The sequence below is a fragment of the Doryrhamphus excisus genome, unplaced genomic scaffold (genome assembly GCF_037039965.1).
Source record: "Doryrhamphus excisus strain RoL-2023G ecotype Guam unplaced genomic scaffold, RoL_Dexc_Guam_v1.1 HiC_scaffold_24, whole genome shotgun sequence".
In the NCBI taxonomy this organism is placed as follows: Eukaryota; Metazoa; Chordata; class Actinopteri; order Syngnathiformes; family Syngnathidae; genus Doryrhamphus; species Doryrhamphus excisus.
In genome coordinates this window covers 7,199,651-7,222,500 of record NW_027621862.1, presented here as the reverse complement: position 1 = coordinate 7,222,500, position 22,850 = coordinate 7,199,651, and the positions used below count along the sequence as shown (strand labels likewise).

The following is a 22,850-nucleotide window of genomic DNA, read 5'->3' as shown; positions in this document are numbered from 1 at the left end:
CAGCGCCCTCTGCTGTCAGGCAAGAGCAGAAACCATAAAAAGCTTACAGCACCTGGTATTCCCAGGCGGTCTCCCATCAAAGTACTAACCAGGCCCGCCCCTGCATTGCTTCTGAGATCGGACATTTTCAGGGTAGTATGGCCGTAAGCTGCCAGGTCAACTGAAAAGATCCTATTTGAAGGCGACGCAGGCCAAACTAGACTCCAGCAAAAAGTGTCAAACAGCGCCCTCTGCTGTCAGGCAAGAGCAGAAACCATAAAAAGCTTACAGCACCTGGCATTCCAGGCGGTCTCCCATCCAAGTACTAACCAGGCCCGCCCCTGCTTCGCTTCCGAGATCAGACGTGATCAGGCGTTTTCAGGGTAGTATGGCCGTAAGCTGCCAGGTCAACTGAAAAGATCCTATTTGAAGGCGACGCAGGCCAAACTAGACTCCAGCAAAAAGTGTCAAACAGCGCCCTCTGCTGTCAGGCAAGAGCAGAAACCATAAAAAGCTTACAGCACCTGGTATTCCCAGGCGGTTTCCCATTCAAGTACTAACCAGGCCCGCCCCTGCTTAGCTTCCGAGATCGGACGAGATCGGGTGTTTTCAGGGTAGTATGGCCGTAAGCTGCCAGGTCAACTGAAAAGATCCTATTTGAAGGCGACGCAGGCCAAACTAGACTCCAGCAAAAAGTGTCAAACAGCGCCCTCTGCTGTCAGGCAAGAGCAGAAACCATTAAAAGCTTACAGCACGTGGTATTCCCAGGCGGTCTCCCATCCAAGTACTAACCAGGCCCGCCCCTTCGTAACTTCCGAGATCGGGCGTTTTCAGGGTAGTATGGCCGTAAGCTGCCAGGTCAACTGAAAAGATCCTATTTGAAGGCGACGCAGGCCAAACTAGACTCCAGCAAAAAGTGTCAAACAGCACCCTGTGCTGTCAGGCAAGAGCAGAAACCATAAAAAGCTTACAGCACCTGGCATTCCAGGCGGTCTCCCATCCAAGTACTAACCAGGCCCGCCCCTGCTTCGCTTCCGAGATCAGACGTGATCAGGCGTTTTCAGGGTAGTATGGCCGTAAGCTGCCAGGTCAACTGAAAAGATCCTATTTGAAGGCGACGCAGGCCAAACTAGACTCCAGCAAAAAGTGCCAAACAGCGCCCTCTGCTGTCAGGCAAGAACAGAAACCATTAAAAGCTTACAGTACGTGATATTCCCAGGCGGTCTCCCATCCAAGTACTAACCAGGCCCGCCCCTTCGTAACTTCCGAGATCGGGCGTTTTCAGGGTAGTATGGCCGTAAGCTGCCAGGTCAACTGAAAAGATCCTATTTGAAGGCGACGCAGGCCAAACTAGACTCCAGCAAAAAGTGTCAAACAGCGCCCTCTGCTGTCAGGCAAGAGCAGAAACCATAAAAAGCTTACAGCACCTGGTATTCCCAGGCGGTCTCCCATCAAAGTACTAACCAGGCCCGCCCCTGCTTAGCTTCTGAGATCAGACGAGATCGGGCGTTTTCAGGGTAGTATGGCCGTAAGCTGCCAGGTCAACTGAAAAGATCCTATTTGAAGGTGACGCAGGCCAAACTAGACTCCAGCAAAAAGTGTCAAACAGCGCCCTCTGCTGTCAGGCAAGAGCAGAAACCATAAAAAGCTTACAGCACCTGGTATTCCCAGGCGGTCTCCCATCCAAGTACTAACCAGGCCCGCCCCTGCTTAGCTTCCGAGATCAGACGAGATCGGGCGTTTTCAGGGTAGTATGGCCGTAAGCTGCCAGGTCAACTGAAAAGATCCTATTTGAAGGCGACGCAGGCCAAACTAGACTCCAGCAAAAAGTGTCAAACAGCGCCCTCTGCTGTCAGGCAAGAGCAGAAACCATAAAAAGCTTACAGAAGCTTGGGAACTACACCGAGGCCGGACTCACAGCAATTGGAGAACAAGTCCATGCCACGTCACTCATGGCCTTCCAGAATCGCATCGCCTTGGATGGACTGCTGGCACATCAGCAAGGAGTGTACGCCATGTTTGGCGACCAATGTTGCATGTCCATCCCCAACAATACAGATTCCACAGGAAGGCTGATGCGTGCGATCTCTGGTTTAGAGGCGATAAACACCAAGATGAAGAACTCTGGTGTTGACACAAAGATGTTTGGTGACTGGTGGAGAGCATTTTGGGGACAATGGTCCCCTTACGTGATGTCCATGCTTAATGCACTCGCTGTTGCCCTTCTTTTGTGTGCCTTATGTGGATGTTGTATCCCTATCTTGAAGGTTAGAATCACATGAACTGTGGATTTAACCATGGCACTAATGACAACAAGGTAAATGAAATGTACCCCCTACTGGTGGCAGGTGGCAGCGATGACAGTGACGATGACTAGGACAGCCATTATAGATATGCTCCTGACTTGTTTCTGACTTGGACTTTGACTCAGATGACGAGAACACTTCTGTTTAAATGTAAGCATATTTTCTGACAATAGAGCGAGGGAAAAACCGAGAGGAGAGCCTAGGAGGGACTGCAAACAGATAAAAGCGTGATAAACAGGAGGGAAATGTTAGAATAAAATGTAGATACAAGTATTATTTTGTTAGTTATCACCCTTATATCCATTTGCTTAGACAATAGAAAGTGTTTGAATGTGCTGAGGAAGAAATGTTCCCGTGACCCTAATCAGAGACCCCCAGGTCCTGGAGGTGCCTGGATGCGCCAACAGCGACCCAGCAGATGTTCATGTTAATCCTGCAAGAATGTGTCAAGATAAGAACTAATAAAACATTACAAGTAATTGCTCTCACATACACACACACACATAGACAAACAAATACAGCTCGTGCAACTGCCTTCTCCACCCCCCCTTAGAGTTGCACGACCATGTAGTAGGGACCCCTGAAAGAGAATAAAAGGAGAGGAGTGTGAACTGCATATTCAGAGTGGAGCGGCATGTCACTGGGTATGTGGTTTCACTCTCCTCGCTGCGAGCAACTTAGAATATTGTTGTCTTTCTCTTCTGTATTTCTGTATTTAAGTGTTTTTACAAGTGTCACAGGAGTTTGAACCTGACAGACGGCACCTTTTTACTCACACTCTGATCAAAAGTGTCCTATTGTGTGTTGTCTTCTCTACCGTCGGTATCCCGTCAACCTTCAGCTTCCAGTTGTTGAGCTGAGAAGACAGCCCATCAAAGGGTTTTGTCTGCCGTGGTCACGGTCTTTCAGTCTTGTCCGCTCCACAACTGGACTCCTTAGGTATCTTGGGATCCGGCTCGAAGGACCAAGTAAATGTCAGGTTCAAACTCCTGTGACACTTGTAAAAACACTTAAATACAGAAATACAGAAGAGACAGACAACAATATTCAAAGTTTCTCGCAGCGAGGAGAGTGAAACCACATACCCAGTGACATGCCGCTCCACTCTGAATATGCAGTTCACACTCCTCTCTTTTTATTCTCTTATTCTTATTCTCTTTATTCTCTTCTTATTCTTATTCTGTATTTGTTTGTCTATGTGTGTGTGTATGTGAGAGCAATTACTTGCAGGATTAACATGAGCATCTGCAGGGTTGCTGTTGGCACATCCAGGCACCTCCAGGACTTGGGGGTCTCTGATCAGGGTCACGGGAACATTCCTTCTTCAGCACATTCAAACACTTTCTATTGTCTAAGCAAATGGATATAAGGGTGATAACTAACAAAATAATACTTGCATTTACATTTTATTCTAACACTACTACATTAGCAGTCATGGAACTCACAGAAAAAATAGCGACAGCAATAGATAATAAGGAATATGCAATAGGTATTTTTATGGACTTACATAAAGCATTTGATACGATTGACCACAACTTATTAATAAAGAAGCTGGAAAGATATGGGATCAGAGGTATAGCACTAAGGTGGTTACAAGATTATTTAAATAATAGACAACAATATGTGCAACTAAATGATAATAAATCTGATCTACTGAATGTGACATGTGGGGTACCACAAGGCTCTGTGTTGGGTTCTAAATTATTTATATATATATATATATATATATATATATATATATATATATATATATATATATATATATATATATATATATATATATTAACGCCATCTGTAATAAATCTAAATTGTTACATTTTGTTTTGTTTGTCGATAACACAAATGTATTATGCACTGGTAAGGATTTAAAACATCTCCTGGTTACAGTGCAGAGGGAGCTTGGAACCATAAAAAGATGTCTTGCATCAAATAAATTTTCACTAAACCTACATACAACCAAATATATTATATTGGAAACCATAAAAAAATAAAACAAACACAAATTAAAATAGAGAATACTGAAATTGAACTAGTAAAGGAAAGCAAATTTTGAGGAATTATTTTAGATGACAAACTAAGCTGGAAATCACATATAAACCATATAAAAACAAAATATCGAAAGTAATTGGAATACTACATACAGTAAAGTACATCCTCAATAAACATTCTCTACAATTATTATAACGAACTTTTATTGAGCCATATATTTTTTATGGCATTGAAATATGAGGACACACCTACAAAACCATCGCAAAACCAATTTACATGATGCAAAAGAGAGTAATATGGATAATAATAAGGATAATCAATCAAGCTGTTTACTAAGCACAAACAAGTAAACTTTTTTTAATTCACAAATTGTAAAATTTTACAATTTAATTGAATTCAAAACTGCACAAATGATGCTTAAGGTAAATAAAAACATGCTCGTCAATATGAGCAAAGAGGAATGAGTGTGTTTGCAAAAGGGAAGGTACGAACAAATGTAAAGCAGAGGTGTATGTCAATCAAAGGAGTACATATATGGAATGATTTAGATTTACAGATGAAAACTTGTGATACACTAAATAGGTTTAAACAAGTACTTATAAACAATCTTATGAGTAAATATGAAAGGGAATTGTGAGTACCAGAAAGCAAGTTGTATACCACATTGTATAGATTACATAACAGTTGCTGTGTCAAGGCAGGACGTGGGAAGGAGGACCCAAAGGCAGATTTGGCAGGCACTACACGAGGTAAGGTTCTACACGAGGGTGAGGGTCGGTACACAGTAAGTCAGTCCAATAAGGCAAAGGTATCCAAGAGCGACAGGCAGAAGGAGGGGTCGAAAGGCAGGCAAGGGTCGAAAACCAGGCGAGGCGGTAACAAGGAATGCTAGAACGAGACATGAGAGTACAACAAACTTGCACCAGACAGGAGGAATCTGAGGCAATAAATAGTAGGCCGGAAATCATGTGATGAGGGACACTTGAACCCAATCAGGCAGGAGGCGGGGTCTCCAAGGTGAAGGCGGGGTAGGCAATGACAGGCATGACAGAACCCTTCCCTCAACGGCCGGCTCCTGACGGCCCAGGAACCTCAGGGTGACCCAAGTGAAAGTCTTTGATGAGGGAGGGATCCAAAATGAACCGGGAGGGTGCCTACCCATTGGCGTTCCTCAGGTCCATACCCCTCCCAGTCAACGAGATATTGCCAACCTCGGCCCCGCCGTCAAGAAGCCAGCAGTTTCCTGACTGTGTAAACAGGACCTCCATCAATGATTCGGGCGGGCGGCGGGTGGCTGGCTGGTGGGACCAGGGTGCTGGTTTTCGCAGGCTTGATCTGACTTACATGAAAGGAATGGAATGGAATGACCTTTATTGTCATTATACAAGATGTACAACGAAATTGGAGAGCTTCTCTTTTCAGTGCAGTAGTCAAGTTTAAAAAACAAAAAAAGTATATAAAGTAGAGTAAAAAGACAATTTAACAAGATAATATACACATAGTATTGCACAGGAGCATATGCAGGAGCAGATATATTAATTTTAGTGCAATGATCAATGGGTCATAGTGCAAATAATGACTGGTGTGTACAGATGAGTAAAGTTACATATGAGTGTATTGTAATGGTTGTTAAACAAATAAATATGATTGAGATAGTAACAGAGGCAGTGATGGAAATATTGCACATTTACATTATGCTAATGACCAGGTACGTTGTATGTCTGAGTTCAGGGTGGTGATGGCTCTTGGGAAGAAGCTGTTTCTCAGTCTGCTTGTTTTTGCCTTGATGCACCTGTAGCGTCTGCCAGAGGGCAGCAGGTCAAACAGCTGAGCACCGGGATGTAAATTGTCCTTGATGATGTTGCAAGCTCTGCTGAGGCACCGGGTGGAGTAGATGTCCGTCAGGGAGGGGAGAGGGCAGCCGATGATTCACTGTGCTGCCTTGACTGTCCTCTGGAGCCTCCCTCTGTCCGCCTCAGTGCAGCTTCCATACTAGGTGGGGGCCGAGTCTCACCGTCTGGGGTCTGGGTGGGTTCGCATGGACCTAGGTAGTTTTAGACGAACTGAGACACGAACCTGGGGGCAAGCTTCTTAGACTCCACTCTCAGAGGAAAGGTCTTGGAGGATAACCAAACTCTTTGGCCCACCGTATAGGCAGGAGCAGGAATTCCTTTATGGTCCGCCGCCCCCTTGTAGATATCAGTGTCACGGTTCGGCATGCAGGTGTTGCATGCAGGTGTTGCCGAATTGCAAGAATAAAAGCTTAGCTTATATTCTTGAAATTCGGCGAATGCAGCACTGGCATACGACACATTGCAAATAACAAACAATGCACCAACAAAAGGCAAACGCACCCGGCTGAACTAAATAAAACAATCAAATTAGGAACAGGTGCGCGTAGAAGGGGAAAGTAAAAGTGACGGGACACAGAACAGACCAACAGAGGAAATACGACAAAATAAGAGCATGAAAGCAGGAACTAAGGCAAACAACGTGAAAAACAAAACTGTCACACCGGAGGCGATGCACATTGTGACAGTACCCCCCCCCCCCCCCGTCATGGACAGATCCCAGACGTCCTAAAGAGTCCGCAAACGAAAAGGGAAGGGAGATCGGCCAGGACGACAAGCCTTGCAGAGCCAGCAGGGTGCCCACAAGACGCAGGGAAAAGGACTAGGCCGGTGGAGGTGGCAGGACCACCCTGGAGGGCGGCCTGAATAGTGAGTGGGCCGACGGAGGCGGGACCCCTCTGGGGGTCTCCCAAAACGGCAGGCCCAACAGAGTCCGTGGATGGGTCCCTCTGGAGGGCGGCCAGGATGGTGGCCCTGGCCGGGGTGACCGGCCCGTCGCTGAAGGGGTGATGCCGGAGGAAGCGGCGGCGTGGCATCCCGCCGCGGTATCGGTGACCCCGGAGGAGGAGGCGTGGCGTCCTGCCATCGTATCGGTGACGCCGGTGGAGGAGGAGCGAGTCCTGGATCTTGACTGTGGAGCAGAGGAACAGCAATGTGAGTCTTGGTCCAGAGGAAACGTACCGGGAAGCACATCCCGGTTAGCCGGAAAAAACGGTTGCGCTGGCGGTCTGGCAGGCTGTTCCTCCTTGGGCGACCAGCAGAGGGCATCATCCCCACACTCCACGGACGGGATGTGACGTGCGTCCTCCAAGGCATGGCTGGTCGTACTAGCCCCCCCTTCCGAAGGCAGATTCCAGACGCCAGATGCCACTGGACGTGGAACCAGGGACGGGAGGAGGGGGACCTGGAGGAGGGTCTTGAGTTCCGCCTGCTCTGCTGCCCAGACCAGGTCTACAAGGGACCGCAGGCGGGGTTTGGGCTCTGGAGGGGTCTGGAGCATCAAGCCGCTGGACACGAGAGCCAGGGGATGCTGGGGCTTGGCGCTGCGCGGCTTGGGCACAGGAGGAATCCGGGGAGTCACGCAGCTTGACACAGGAGCCGGGCTTTGGGGAACCTTGAAGCTGCGCGGCTTTGGGACAGGAGGGATCTGGGCCGTCACGTAGCTTGGCACAGGAGCCGGGGTTTGTGAACCCTTGAGGCTGCGTGGCTTTGGGACAGGAGGGATCTGGGCCATCATGCAGCTTGGCGCGGGAGCCGGGGTTTGGGAACCCTTGAGGCTGCGTGGCTTTGGGACAGGAAGAATCCGGGGCGTCACGCAGCATGGCACGGGAGCCGGGTTTTGGGAAACCTTGAAGCTGCGTGGCTTTGGGACAGGAGGAATCCGGGGTGTCATGCAGCATGGCACGCGAGCCGGGTTTTGGGAAACCTTGAAGCTGCGTGGCTTTGGCACTGGATGAATCTGTGGCGCCACGCAGCTTGGCACGAGAGCCGGGGTTTGGGAATCCCTTGGGCTGCGTGGTTCGGGCACAGGAGGGGAAAGTGTGCCGTACTCCTCTTCGTGTTGCACCGAAGGCAACGGGAATCCGGAAGAGGGCGGCGGGAGATCGACGTGCTTGCATGGAGTGGGAGCCTTCTTGTGCTTGGTCGCAGGCCGGCACTCTAAAGCATGATCGCAGATTGAAAACCTGCAAGGTCCAAAAGTCCATCTCCGCGAGGTCGTCATTTGGTTGGTGCATTCTGTCACGGTTCGGCATGCAGGTGTTGCGATGTGACCCCAGGATGCAGAGTTGAAGCGAAAGGTGCAGGAAAAAGCTTAGCTTTTATTCTTGAAATTCGGCAAATGCAGCACTGGCATATGACATGTTGCAAATAACAAACAATGCACCAACAAAAGGCAAACACACCCGGCTGAACTAAATAAGACAATCAAATTAGGAACAGGTGCGCGTAGAAGGGGAAAATAAAAGTGACGGGACACAGAACAGACCAACAGAGGAAATACTACAAAATAAGAGCATGAAAGCAGGAACTAAGGCAAACAACGTGAAAAACAAAACTGTCACACTGGAGGCGATGCAGATTGTGACAATCAGACTGCCTTTGAAGGTTCTTGCGAGCCCTCTGCCAAACTCTCCTGATTCGCCCCACCAAGGCCAAGGCAGAGGGCACAACGGAATCCTTGACGAGCGAGGGTAACAAGGAGGGTTGGTGACCAAATACCACATGATGCGGAGACATACCGGTCGATGCACTAGGCAAGGTGTTGTGGGCCAACTACACCCACAAGAGTTGTTTAGCCCAAGAAGAGGGGTTTTGAGAGGTGAGGTACTGCAACTTTGTCTCGAGCACTTGGTTGATCCTCTCTGCCTGTCCATTAGACTGGGGGTGAAATCCAGACAAGAGACTGACTGTGGATCCCAGCAAGACACAAAATTCCTTCCAAAACAAGGAGACAAATTGAGGACCACGATCAGACACTTTGTCCTGCGGGACTTTTTCACCCCCAGGTGGCATGAGGTCTTATTGGTATGAGCCCAATGAATGACTGGACCCCTCATAGCTTCCACAACAAATAAATTATCTGGAGGGCAGTTTGGGGGCTGAGGCACTTCAAGTCCTGCCTCCCTGACCTTATCTTCTATTGCCACTGCACGGCAGAGACAAAACATGAGTTAGGTAGGATGGTTGTGACCTCAGGTTCCTTTACCGATGGGAAAAAAATACGGGACAAAACATCAGGCTTGGTGTTCTTGGAACCAGGACGGTATGACAAGGTAAAATTGAAACAGCTGCAGAACAATGACCACCTAGCCTGTCGAGAGTTTAATCTCTTGGCGGATTTGAGATACTCCAGATTCTTGTGGTCAGTCCATACCTGAAACGGCAGCGTAAACCCCTCCAGCCAGTGTCTCCATTCTTCGAGAGCCGTCTTGACTGCCAATAATTCACAATCCCCAATGTAGTAATTGCACTCTGCTGAAGACAATTTTTTTTTTGACAGAAAGGCACATGGATGCAGTTTACCGTCCTTAGTACCGATCTGGGACAGGACGGCTCCGACTCCAATATCTGACGCATCCACTTCAACCACAAACTGCAGATGGGGATCGGGATGGCAAGCACTGGGGCTTTGGTGAAACTATCCTTAAGCTTCACAAAAGCTTTCTCACACTCAGAAGTCCAGTGAAATGGTTTGTAAGGAGATGTGAGAGCATGGAGAGGAGAGGCTACCGAGCTAAAGTTTGTGATATATTTACGATAAAAAATTGCAAATCCCAGAAATCTTTGAACATCTTTACGAGACGAAGGTGTGGGCCACTCTGCAACAGCGGAGACTTTTCCTGGATCCATCCTCACCTTCCCCTCGGATAGAATAAACGCTAAAAATGATACAGAAGACAGGTGAAAGTCACATTTTTCAGCCTTAACAAATAGGTGGTTGTCCAGGAGTCTTTGCAGCACCTTCCTGACATGCTGCACATTAGCAGATTCATCGCGAGAAAAAATCAGAATGTCATCAAGATAAACAAACACAAAAATATTTAACATGTCCCTCAAAACATCGTTGACAAGGCCCTGAAACACTGCTGGGGCATTGGTCAGTCCAAAGGGCATCACCAAGTACTCATAATGTCCGGTTGGGGTGTTGAAGGCCGTCTTCCACTCGTTACCCTCTCGTATCCTGACAAGATGATAAGCGTTACGCAATCCAGCTTGGTGAAAATCTTAGCTCCTTCCAGGAGCTCAGTGGCGGTGGCAATGATAGGCAGGGGATACCGGTTCTTGATGGAGATGTCGTTAAGTCCTCTGTAGTCTATGCATGGCCGAAGGTATTTGTCTTTTTTCTCGACGAAGAAGAAACCAGCCCCCCGTCGGAGATGAGGAAGGCCTGATAATCCCTGCTGCAAGTGACTCCTGAATGTATTCCTCCATAGCACGACGTTCGGGAGGGGACAAGGAAAAGAGTCTTCCCCGTGGGGGTGTGGTTCCTGGCAACAGGTCAATAGCACAGTTGTGGACCCGGTTGTGGGGGGGGGGGGGGGGGGCAGTGACTTGGCCTTGACTTTACTGAACACAGCAGCTAAATCGTGGTAACACTCTGGAACAGAGGCTAGATTGACCTTGTGGTTCCAGCACTGTTTTGGCACTCACCAAACAGTTGTCCTGACAGCCAGGCCCCCAGGAGACGATCTGACCATCAAAGTGGGGGTTATGCTGCTTTAACCAAGGATGCCCTAATATAACTTCATGATCAGAGTTACAGAATACATGGAGACTTAGTTTTTCTGTGTGACTGTCTGGAAATGAAATCTTGACCGGAGGAGTTCTGTGATTAATTTTGCCCAGAGAACTTCCGTCCACCGCCTTCACCGTTAGGGGATGTCATAGAGGGCACAGGCAAAGCTTTAGTTTCCTAGTTTCATGCTCCTCTCTTTTTATTTTCTTTAGGAGGTCCCTAATACATGGTCGTGCAACTCTAAGGGGAGGGGGAAGCAAGCAGTTGCACAAACTGTACTTGTTGTCTATGTGTGTGTGTGTATGTGAGAATAATTACTTTTTGTGCATGTGTTCTTATCTCGGCACATTTTGCATGATGAAACTTCTTCAAGGTTGCTGCTGGCATTCCCAGGCACCTGCAAGATTAGTGGTGTTGGGAGTAGCTGGTCAGCGTCATGGAATGTTCCTGCTTCAAAACACTCAAGACTATTGTCTATTGTCCAAGCAAACGGACATAAGGGTGATAACTATAACACTATAATAATTGAATTTACATTTTATTCCAACATTAACTAGCGCTATAATAATTGCATTTACATTTTATTCTAATATCCTGTCGCTCTGACAGTGATTGCAACACCGTGCTCAATCAGGCAGGAGGCGGGGTCTACAAGGTGAAGGCGGGGTAGGCAATGACAGGCATGACACCCCCACTCTCGGGAACTCTTTGCCCCATTCACTCCGTGCTTGCCCCGACCTTCCCACCTTCAAAAAACAACTCAAAACCCACCTTTTTAAATCTGTTTTTAATGTCTAACTTTTTATATCTGACTGCTGTGCCCCGCCCCGCTTTTACTCATCTTTTAACTGTGTATCAACCAATGAATGTTGTATTTTGGTGTGTCTTCTATTCTGGTTACTTGCTTTATTCAACTTCATTCTTCTGTAAAGTGTCTTTGAGTATTTTGAAAAGCGCTATATAAATAAAATGTTTTATGATATTATTATTATAGTAAGTGTCAATATAGTGATATATGTAGCAAATCATGACTGGTTCAAGTCTCTTCATCCTTGTATTTAGCAAACATCAACTGCTTGTATTGTTTCTTGAATTGGCTCATCGTTGTGCATTGTTTGATTTCCTTACTCAATCCATTCCATAGTTTGATTCCACATACTGAAATGCTATGGCTAGCATAACGTAGTCCTAGCATAGAAGTGTTTCAAATGTACTTCTTCCCTGAGATCATATTTCTCCTCTCTTGTAGAGAAGTATTGGATGACATTTTTAGCTAATTGGTTATGTTTAGTCTTATGTATTATTTTAGCTGTTTGAAGATGAACTATATCAGCAAGTTGAAGTATTTGTGATTTTACAAATAAGGAGTTAGTATGTTCTCCATAGGCGGCATTATGAATTATCCTTACTGACCGATTTTTCAGTACATTTAGCGAGTGAAGATTGCTTTTATAGTTATTAGCCCATATTTCCACACAATAAGTACGGTATGGTAGAACCAGAGAGCAATAGAACTCAGCCTCTCCTGTCCCCATCACCCTCTGTGACTCTACAATTGACATTGTGGAGTCCTTCCGCTTCCTGGGTACCATCATCTCCCAGGACCTCAAGTGGGAGCCGAACACCAGCTCCCTCATCAAGAAGGCACAGCAGAGGATGTACTTCCTATGGCAGCTGAAGAAATTCAGCCTGCCAAAGACAGTGATGGTGCACTTCTACACCTCCATCATTGAGTCCATCCTCACCTCCTCCATCACCATCTGGTACGCTGCTGCCACTGCTAAGGACAAAGGCAGGCTGCAGCGTGTCATTCGGTCTGCAGAGAAGGTGATTCGCTGCAATCTCCCGTTCCTCCAGGATCTGCACGCCTCCAGGACCCTGAGGCGTGCAGAAAGGATTGTGGCTGATCCCTCTCACCCCGGACATAGACTCTTCGAGACGCTCCCCTCTGGCAGGAGGCTGCGGTCCATCAGGACCAAAACCTCATGCCACAAGAACAGTTTCTTCCCGTCTGCTGTCAGCCTCATCAACAAGGCCCGGAACCCCACCTGACACTCTTCACACCCCACCTCTGCCTCATCCTGCCACTTTGACACTTTCACTATATGCGTTACATTAACGCCCAGTTTGGACTCTTAGGAAAAACAATCAGACTGCACTTCCGGAATAACAAACAATAAACAGACTGTGTACATATATTTATACTGTTTATTCTGTAGATTTTGTATTTTTCATTCTTTTTTAATAGATGTGTCTGCACCTACTATACCAAAACAAATTCCTCGTATGTGTTTGATCATACCTGGCAATAAACCCTTTTTCTGATTCTGATTCTGATTCAATAAAGAGTGTGGAGTGATTTCTGATTGAGAACAAGTTTTGCTTTGTTCAATACTGAAATATTTCTGGCCACCTTATGTTGTATATTTGTAATATGAGGTTTCCAGCTCGTATTTCCATCTATTGTGATCCCCAGAAATGTATTTTCCTTCACCCTTTCAATGTCCACATTATATTTGTATTTGCTGGTGCGTGTCCTTTCTGCTGTTACCAAACAGCATGATTTTAGTTTTATTTAGGTTCAAGGACAATCTATTATCATCAAACCATCTTTTTAGTGTGACCATTTCTTCTCTGACCTTTCTAATGATTTCGTCTGTACTGTGTTCTGTACCAGAACAAAAAGCAGTGGTATCATCCGCAAATAATACCAGCTTTAAGTCTTTCGTAACTTTGGAGATATCATTGATGTACAAGTTGAACAGTTTTGGTCCCAGTATTGACCCCTGGGGAACTCTGCACGTAATATATGAACTTGCAGATGTGTATTCTCCTAGCTTTACGTATTGCTTCCTGTCAGCTAAGTAGCTTTTGACCCAGTTCAGAACTAATCCTCTTATTCCGTACCTTTCTAATTTAGTTATTAGGATGTCATGATTGATTGGATCAAAGGTGTTTGTCAGATCCATGAATACTGCGGCTGCACACTTCCTCTGATCTATAGTGTTAGTGTTTTCCTCCGTAATTTTAATCAGTGGCATGGAAGTAGAATATTAGCTCTGTATCCATACTGACTTCCTGATAGTAATTCGTTCGCATTAATAAATTTATCCAGCCTGTTGTTGAATAGCTTGTCAATAATTTTGGAGAATTGTGGTAGTAAGAAGACTGGCCAATAGTTTGTAAATTGGTGTTTAGCACCATTTTTTGGAACAACCTTTGCTGTTTTCATTTCTTGGGGAAATCTTCCGGTCTGAACAGATAAATTGCTGATGTACATCAGCGGTTCTACAATCTTGTTAACTACCGTTTTTATAGTGTCCATTTCGATTCCATTACAATCAGTTGATGTTTTTGCTTTACAATTTTTGACAATGTTGATTTTTGTTACATCTGTCAGAAACATAGAATTAGGATTAATTTCTATTGTTTCATTCCTTCCCTCGCTTGTCCTTAGTTTTGGATCCCTTCTTCTAGTTTGGGACCAATATTGACAAAGTAGTTATTGAAGTTTTCAACTGTCTCATCCATATCATCATTACAGGTGTTTCCAACCATGAAATAATTAGGCTAGTCTGTCTTCTTGTTACTTTTACTGATAGTACTATTTAGTATGCCCCAGGTTGCTCAAATATTGTTTTTGTGCTTGTCTAGTAGTTGGCTATAATATTCCTTCTTACACGCTCTTGGGATTGTAGTTGTCACGTCCTGTGTGGGTTTCCAGGTGACAGTTTGTTTATGTTCCCCGTTTGGGCTTTGATTTCCCTTTTGAACACTCTTATTTTGTACTTGACTTCCTGTTTTGCCGCCTCTGCCTTTGTTTCCTTAATCATTCACACCTGTCCCTAATTTGTCCTCTTATTTAGTTCAGGTGTGCGCTTCTGCCGGTGTGGGATCATTATCGTTTGTCCGCCAGCAAGTTGAGTTGCCTTTTTTCCCGCTGCTACAATTATAGCCGAAATAAATATTATTTACCTGCTATTTGGTCCTGCTCTCTGCATCCTGGGGTTGCACCGCAACAAAGACATGCCGCGCCGTGACAGAATGATCCCACCATATGACGACGACCTCGCGGAGAGCGATTTTTGGACCTGGCAGCTCATCAAGGCCATGGAGGACGAGGAGATGGCGATGCCGCCATGGGAGATGGAGGACTTGGTGCGCGGTCCGGACGACACGTTCGTTTCCATGGCGTGGCTGCATCCCGGACCCACCGACGGCACTCCTAACCCTCCCTGACGCCGACGCAAGCCGCGGCGCCACAGAGCGAAGCCAGGCTCGTCCTCCCCTCCACGCCAAGCGAAGGTGCACCCGCCCTCATGCCCTGCCAACGTCGACGAAACCGACGACGACTTCGCGGAGTTCGACGAATGGACCCGGCAGTTTTTTAAGGCGATGGAGCAGGAGTGTGCAAGGTACACCCCGGAGGAACTGGAGACCATGGTGTGGGGGCCGGACGGCACCCTCGTTCCCATGGCGTCGGTGTTCCCGGTACCCGCTGCACACCCTCCGACGCGGCGGCGTCGCTGACGCACGGCACGTCGCCAAGAGGTGTGGCCGCCCTCTTCCGCCTCGCCATGTCACGCCATGGCACAGCTCAGTCCTTTCGCTGCTGCCGAGTTGCAGCCCGTCGTGCATTCCCCGACGGCTCCCGTGCCAAGTGGCGAGGCGCCCCGGATTCCTCCAGTGCCCAAGCCACGCAGCCCTAGGTGTTTCCAAGACCCGGCTCCCGTGCCAAGCTGCGTGGCCTCTCAGATTCCTCCAGTCCCTAAGCCACGTAGCCCCAGGTGTTTCCAAGACCCGGCTCCCGTGCCAAGCTGCGTGGCATCACAGATTCCTCCAGTTCCCAAGCCACGCAGCCCCAGGGGTTTCCAAGACCCGGCTCCCGTGCCAAGCTGCATGGCGTTACGGATTCCTCCAGTCCCCAAGCCACGCAGCTTCAAGGTTCCACAAACCCCGGCTCCCGCGCCAAGCTGTGTGGCCTCACAGATTCCTCCAGTCCCCAAGCCGCGCAGCCACTGGGGTTCCCAAGACCCGGCTCCTGTGCCAAGCTGCATGGCACCCCGGATTCCGCCTGTGCCCAAGCCGCGCAGCCACTGGGGTTCCCAAGACCCGGCTCCCGTGCCAAGCTGCGTGGCACCCCGGATTCCGCCTGTGCCCAAGCCGCGCAGCCACTGGGGTTCCCAAGACCCGGCTCCTGTGCCAAGCTGCATGGCACCCCGGATTCCGCCTGTGCCCAAGCCGCGCAGCCACTGGGGTTCCCAAGACCCGGCTCCCGTGCCAAGCTGCGTGGCATCCCTGATCCCGCCCGTGCCCAAGCCGCGCGGCTTCAAGCCTACACAAGTGGCTGCGGCCGGGACTGCTGACCTGGAGGAGCCAGTGACCCTCCTCCAAGCCTCCCTCCTCCCTCCCCTGGTTTCGGCTCCCTCTGATGACGGCGTCTGGGATCCGCCTACGAGAGGGGGGGCTAGTACCACCTGCTGGCCTACGCTGGAGGCACAGCCCAGCCTGCCAATAGCAAGGGAGGATGGCGCCACCTGCGGGGGGAGTGAGGAGGCACAGCCCACTCCACCGGCAAGACGAGGAGCAGGGCCTGCTGGAGCAGATGGAGAGGCTCTGGCAGGGACGACACCTGCTTCTTCGCCGTCTCCGCGTCAGGGCCGGACGCCTGCTTCTTCGCCGTCTCCGCGTCAGGGCCGGACGCCTGCTTCTTCGCCGTCTCCGCGTCAGGGCCGGACGCCTGCTTCTTCGCCGTCTCCGCGTCAGGGCCGGACGCATGCTTCTTCGCCGTCTCCGCGTCAGGGCCAGACGCCTGCTTCTTCGCCGTCTCCGCGTCAGGGCTGGACGCCTGCTGCTTCGCCGTCGCCGCGTCAAGGCCGGACGCCTGCTGCTTCGCCGTCGCCGCGTCAGGGCCGGACGCCTGCTGCTTCGCTGTCGCCGCGTTAGGGCCGGACGCCTGCTGCTTCGACGTCTCCACGTCAGGGCCGGACGCCGCCTACCTCTAGACTCTCTGCCGGGGCTCAGGTTCTGCACCCCTGAGGAGGCCTACCCCGCGCATAGTCGAGGGCGCCCCCCGGAGAGTGCTTACCACCTCCGCCGACCCAACCATTCCCTCCATCACTTGGAGGGGTCTTGCTGGCTCCGCCGGGGCCTGCCGCCCCGGCCGGGTCCCGTCGGCGACCCACCTCCAGTCCCCCCACCACCCATCCCTCTTTGACTTCTGTTTTGGACATCTGGGATCCGTCCTTGAGGGGGGTGTACTGTCACGTCCTGTGTGGGTTTCCAGGTGACAGTTTGTTTATGTTCCCCGTTTGGGCTTTGATTTCCCTTTTGAACACTCTTATTTTGTACTTGACTTCCTGTTTTGCCGCCTCTGCCTTTGTTTCCTTAATCATTCACACCTGTCCCTAATTTGTCCTCTTATTTAGTTCAGGTGTGCGCTTCTCCCGGTGTGGGATCTTTGTTTGTCCGCCAGCAAGTTGAGTTGCCTTTTTTCCCGCTGCTACAATTATAGCCGAAATAAATATTATTTACCTGCTATTTGGTCCTGCTCTCTGCATCCTGGGGTTGCACCGCAACAAAGACATGCCGCGCCGTGACAGTAGTCAACTTATTTTTATAAGTCTTGTATGTTCTTTCTGATTCTTTAGTCTGTTGAGTGATGGATTTCCTGTATAGTGTGTTCTTCTTCTTGCAAGCATTAGTAAGGCCTTTTGTCATCCATGGCTGGTTGTTCTTTCTTTCTTTCTTTCTTTCTTTCTTTCTTTTCATACAGCTTCATATAAGTATGTAGAAAGTGTTCATATGCTACATCCACGTCTTTGGCACTGTACACACACTCCCATTTTTGTTCTTCTAGATCCTTCTTGAAAGCGTTGCCTCTGTCCTCTGAACGTAGTCTTTGGACAGTCTTTGTAGCCTCCATTGGTCTGTTGTTGTAGTGATGGTTATAAATTGTAAACAATGGAAGATGATCACTGATGTCTTTGATTAGCAGGCCACTAGTGGTTTTGTAATCGAAATCATTGGTGAATATATTGTCAATTAGAGTGGCACAATGGTCTGTTATTCTACTTATTCTACTTGGTCTGGTGATTTTGGGAAATGTAAGTGTATTGTATTGTAAGTGTATATGTGTGCATATGTGAGATACATTAATGTAACATGGTATGCATGTCTAAAATAAATTAAGAAGAAAGAAAGCAACATTTAAAAATATCATCGCTCTGTCATTTTTGTTGTACAGGAGTGGGACCCAGTGAGTCCAGTGCGCGGGCTTGCACTCGGCGAGCCCACATCGGCTTGGCGCAATGTCAACCATCCTGCTCTCCCAAACAGACTTCGGTAAGTTTGGTGGTGAGAAGTGAAGTAAAGGCATGAGGGTTGATGGATTTAAGATTCCTAAAGGTTATTGCACGTCTTGCTTTTGGGACACAAGAGGAGTTTGGTTTCTCTCTCTCTCTTGGCTCGGCTTCGCAAACGAAGATTTCATGAAGGGAGTTTCCCACGTTGACTGCCGGCACGCAGGTGGCTGGCAAGGCCAATGCGAGAGACAGGTGCGGGCTCAAGTTGTTTTTGCGGGAATCCTCGAAGGAGGAAGCAGCCTGGTGGATGATGTGGTGTCAGGTGTCTCGGTCAGCAGCCAGAGTAGACCACTGGCAATGGACAATGTGGCAGGTACCAAGGGACTTCTTCAGGGAGTCTTTGTAACGCTTCTTTGGTGCCCCTCTGTCACGGTGGCCAGTAGAAAGCTCACCATACAAGACTATCTTGGGCAGGCAATGATCGTCCATTCTGGAGACATGTCCTGCCCAGCGTAGCTGTGACTTCAGCAGCATGGCCTCAATGCTGGTGATCTCCGCCTGTTCAAGGACCTCAACAGGATAATGTGGAGACACCGCTGGTGGAAACGCTCCAGGAGTCGCAGGTGGTGATTGTACGTTACCCATGACTCAAGAGCCGTACAGTAGGGTGGTGAGTACTACGGCTCTGTACACGCTTACCTTGGTGCTTTCTTCAGATGCTTGTTTTTCCAGACTCTGTTGCACAGTCTGCCGAAAGCACTGTTTGATTTGGCCAGTCTGTTGTCTACTTCCCTGCTCACGAGTCTTTGAGTGGGCTTGCAGTCTTTTGAGGTTGAATAGACTGCAGTCAAGGCCAAAGCTGATGTAGACAGCATCGTCATCATCAAGGCCTTCCATGGCCTGTTTGAGCATCAGGCTGAAAAAATATGCTGAACAGAGTCGGTGCCAAGACACAACGCTGTTTCTCATCATTGACAATGGGGAAGGGCTCAGAGAGGTCACTGTTTAACCTAACTTGGCCGTGCTGGTCTTCATGCAGCTGAGTGACCATTGTGAGGAACTTTTGGGGGCAGCCGAGGTGCTCCATGATTAGCAAAAGACCCTTCCTGCTCACCGTGTCAAACGCCTTGGTTAAGTCGACAAACGTTACATACAGTCCTTTGTTCTGCTCCCGACACTTTTCTTGGAGCTGCCGGAGGACAAAAACCATGTCTGTGGTACCCCGGTTTGCTCTGAAGCCACACTGGGTTTCTGGGAGGTGGTCTTCTGCGATGATAGGTACTAGCCTGTTCAGGAGCACGCGAGCAAATATTTTTCCTGCAATGGAGAGCAGAGTGATCCCCTGGTAGTTTGAGCAGTCTGATTTCCCCCCTTGCTCTTGTATAAGGTGATAATGACTGCATCGCGGAGGTCTCTCTGCAGTTTGCCCTGCTCCCAACAACAGACAAGGAGTTCGTGGAGCTTGCTATGTAGTGCTGGGCCTCCACTTTTCCAAAACTCAGGTGGAATTCCTTCAACTCCTGCTGCCTTGCTGCCTTGCAGCCTGGCAGGCTGATCTCTTCGTTGCTAGCAATGTCTGGATCTCTTCGTTGTTTTCGGCAAACCAGTCTTTATTTCTTGACCCAATGACTTCTTCAGATGTCTGCAGGATGGTAGTTTACAGTTGGTCCCAGAGTGTTTCGGGAGAAGAATCGTCTGGGCAGCTGTTGTTTCCAAGCTTGGCCTGTAAGGCTGCCTGGAAGTCAGCTTTCACTTCAGCTGACTGTAGCTTGCCAAGCTTGAACCTTTTATTGTGGGGCGCACCCTTCCTTGGCTTAGGTTTGAAATGCATCCTGAGTTTGCAGCGCAGTAGGCGATGATCAGTATGACATTCTGCGCTGGGCATAACTGTGGTGTGCAGGATGTCTTTGAGGTCTTGTTGACGCACTAGAACAGGGGTGGGCAAACTTTTTGACTCGCGGGCCGTATTGATTTAACAAAATTGACGGGGGGGGGGCATACTATATATTTTACACGTAACAGTCCACCTGGATTTATTATATCTGTAAAGTGTCATTTGTGTCCCTTTTTTCAGGAGCACTTTGTAAACAGCAGACCACATCAAATAACAAAATTGATAAAAAAGCTACTTAAACCATCAAAAGTTTGTATGTTAAGTTTAAATGAAATACTTTGTAAAGAAAGGGCGGGCCGTATTCAAACACTTAGCGGGCCGGATGTGGCTCCCGGGCCATAGTTTGCTCACTCCTGCAGTAGAACATAATCAATGAGGTGCCAGTGTTTAGACTGAGGAAGCATCCAGGCCTTTTGCTGGTAGATGGTGTTGGTGATGACAAGTTGTTGCTCTGTGCAGAACTCCAGCAGAAAGCGCCCATTGTCGTTGCAGTTTCCAACACCGTGTCTGCCAAGTACTCCTTTCCAGGCAACTGTATATTGGCCCACTCTAGCATTGAAGCCGCCGAGAATCAATAGCTTGTCGTCTGCAGGGGCGCTTTGGAGAAGGCTACGGAGTTCTGAGTAAAACTTGTCTTTTTCTGCAGGCTCAGCTTGAAGAGTCGGAGCATACACAAAAAGCGTTGCATACTGCTTATTCTCCAGAGGGAGGCGCATGGACATGATGCGGTCGGAATGACCAGACGGCAGGTTTTCCAGCTTGAATGCGATGGAGGTTTTGAGCATGAAGCCAACACCGGCGAGAGACCTTTCTGCTGCAGGTCTCCCTGACCAGAAGAGGGTGTATCCAGCGCAATGCTCCTGTAGGCTGCCTTCTTCTGGGAAGCGGACTTCACTGAGGGCAGCAATGTCGACATCGAGCCTGGACAGTTCATGCGCAATCAGAGCAGAGCGACGTTCAGGTCGGTTGCTGTCAGTTTGGTCAAGCATGGTTTTGATGTTCCAGCATGCCAGTTTCATTGTTTTTGCACCCTTACAGGTGGGTGCGTACCTTCCTTTCTTTGTTGTTGTTCGACCGCATGAGAAGATGCCCGTTGACTGCGGCTAGCCAACTGGGTGATGAGAGACAAGCTTTGGTTAGGCCACCATTTCTAGGCCCCTCTCCATGCGGAGCAAGCAGTGATGTCCCTAGATAAGGCTGCTTGGTCGTTCAGGATGCTGCCGAGTGATGCTGTCGTCTCCGGGTCAACATCAGGTGACCAATGTCCTGAACCGCCTGCATGCAGGATTGGAATTGCGGCTTCCAGTGGCATCTTCCAACTGCCATTTTCACCCCTTTCCTGTCACTACAAGGCTTGGTGAAGTTGGTGGCGTTGTGAATGTGGGCATGTCCTTCGAGCCTGCGCAATGGAGTTTAAAGGTGGAGTACCGTGTGCGCAGTCCTGGCCCCACCCTTTACAACCGGGGTTCATCTGTCATGGCCTAGCTAGCTGGGACGGTGACAGCGAGGTCCTCGAGTCGTAGGTTTTACATCAGACTGACCTTGTCCTAGATGAATGGCCTGTCAAGACTATCAGGTTTCATCTATCCTGGTTTGGCTTTGCTGGATGGCCGCAGTTGGCTCACCTGAGCCAGTGCCCTTGTAGATGGATCTTGCTTTTTGTTCCATCAGGGTGTCTAGCCACCCTCCACACCAATCACCAGAAGGGGATAGTGGGGGGGACGGTTTAGTCGCTGTCAACCTGACCCTGAAACAGGTAGTACTGGATTACAGGTTACCAGTAGCAGGAAACTTGCAGGCCTCCCAACCAGTTAAACCTGTTAAAGGGGATCTATTATGCTTTTACCAGTTTTCTGACCTATAAATGTAGTTAGAATGTTGTATGCTGGTGTTCAACAATGCCACAGGTACTCGTAGGTCTGTTGGGATCAGTTTTAGCTTTCTTAGGTAGGAGCCCATCCTTATTGTGCCAGGGCTTTGGTCTTGGGTGTACTGGATGAGTATCTTGCTCCCAGGAACAGTTGGAGATCTGGTACTCCTTTTCCTCCTTTTTCCTTTGGCCTTTTGAGGATGTCTCTCCTCACTCTTTCCCACTTGGAGCCCCAAAGGAAATAAATGATGGCCCAATCCAGTTCTAAAGGCACATGTCTTTGGGGGGTAAAAACAGAGCTGATCAGTAAAAGCAAAAGTAAAATCACAGCTTTATGAATAAAACCTTTCCCTTGTGATGGCCCTGTTTGGGTTCCATGTGACCCATCATTAACATGCTGCTTCCCTGAGGTTGCCATGGGACCCGAGCCTGATTGCTGATGTGCAGCACCTGGGAGGAGGCTCCCAGGATAAAAGGGCTCCACCTCCAAGGGCTCTCTCCTGCCCCTTCTTCAGACTTCAGGCTGCACCATGCTGTTGTTCTTGTTTGGTTTAGTTTTTGCTAGTGTTGGTGTGATGAAGCCCCATGAGGCTTCGAACCATTTCAGTCAAATGGTTCGAGAATGGATTCATTTCTTGAAGCTTCATGTGCACACGACACCACCTGCTGGCCTTGGATACAATTGCAGGCAGCTCTGTCTCCATGTGTGATGCATTCAATTCATATGTTTTGGCTCTTATAATTATGTACTCCACAATATTCATTGACAAATGAGTCATCTAAAACATGTAGGAAAAAATATACAGTATATATAAAATGCTGAATGTTTTCATGTCAATAAATGCTTCCAGCATCATGTGATATGGCTTGCTTCATCATGGTTTTATGTTACCTGGCATGGCCTCATGCAGGCATAGGAC

The 22,850-nt window shown here is 48.5% G+C and overlaps 5 non-coding genes and 3 pseudogenes across 5 annotated transcripts; all 8 read right to left on the bottom strand.

Annotated features, from left to right (window-relative positions):
* Nucleotides 1-40: 40 nt before the first annotated feature.
* LOC144896808 (5S ribosomal RNA) lies at nt 41-149 on the bottom strand (annotated as a pseudogene).
* Nucleotides 150-261: 112 nt separating this feature from the next.
* LOC144895864 (5S ribosomal RNA) lies at nt 262-379 on the bottom strand. The gene has a single exon (XR_013626370.1). It is a non-coding gene; the product is annotated as a 5S ribosomal RNA (ribosomal RNA).
* A 112-nt stretch (nt 380-491) lies between these two features.
* LOC144895982 (5S ribosomal RNA) lies at nt 492-610 on the bottom strand. Its single transcript, XR_013626399.1, has one exon. It is a non-coding gene; the product is annotated as a 5S ribosomal RNA (ribosomal RNA).
* Nucleotides 611-722: 112 nt separating this feature from the next.
* LOC144896636 (5S ribosomal RNA) lies at nt 723-831 on the bottom strand (annotated as a pseudogene).
* Nucleotides 832-943: 112 nt separating this feature from the next.
* LOC144895863 (5S ribosomal RNA) lies at nt 944-1,061 on the bottom strand. Its single transcript, XR_013626369.1, has one exon. It is a non-coding gene; the product is annotated as a 5S ribosomal RNA (ribosomal RNA).
* Nucleotides 1,062-1,173: 112 nt separating this feature from the next.
* Nucleotides 1,174-1,282, bottom strand: LOC144896800 (5S ribosomal RNA; annotated as a pseudogene).
* Nucleotides 1,283-1,394: 112 nt separating this feature from the next.
* On the bottom strand, nt 1,395-1,513 carry LOC144897223 (5S ribosomal RNA). The gene has a single exon (XR_013626793.1). It is a non-coding gene; the product is annotated as a 5S ribosomal RNA (ribosomal RNA).
* A 112-nt stretch (nt 1,514-1,625) lies between these two features.
* LOC144897307 (5S ribosomal RNA) lies at nt 1,626-1,744 on the bottom strand. The gene has a single exon (XR_013626877.1). It is a non-coding gene; the product is annotated as a 5S ribosomal RNA (ribosomal RNA).
* Between the last annotated feature and the right edge of the window lie 21,106 nt (nt 1,745-22,850).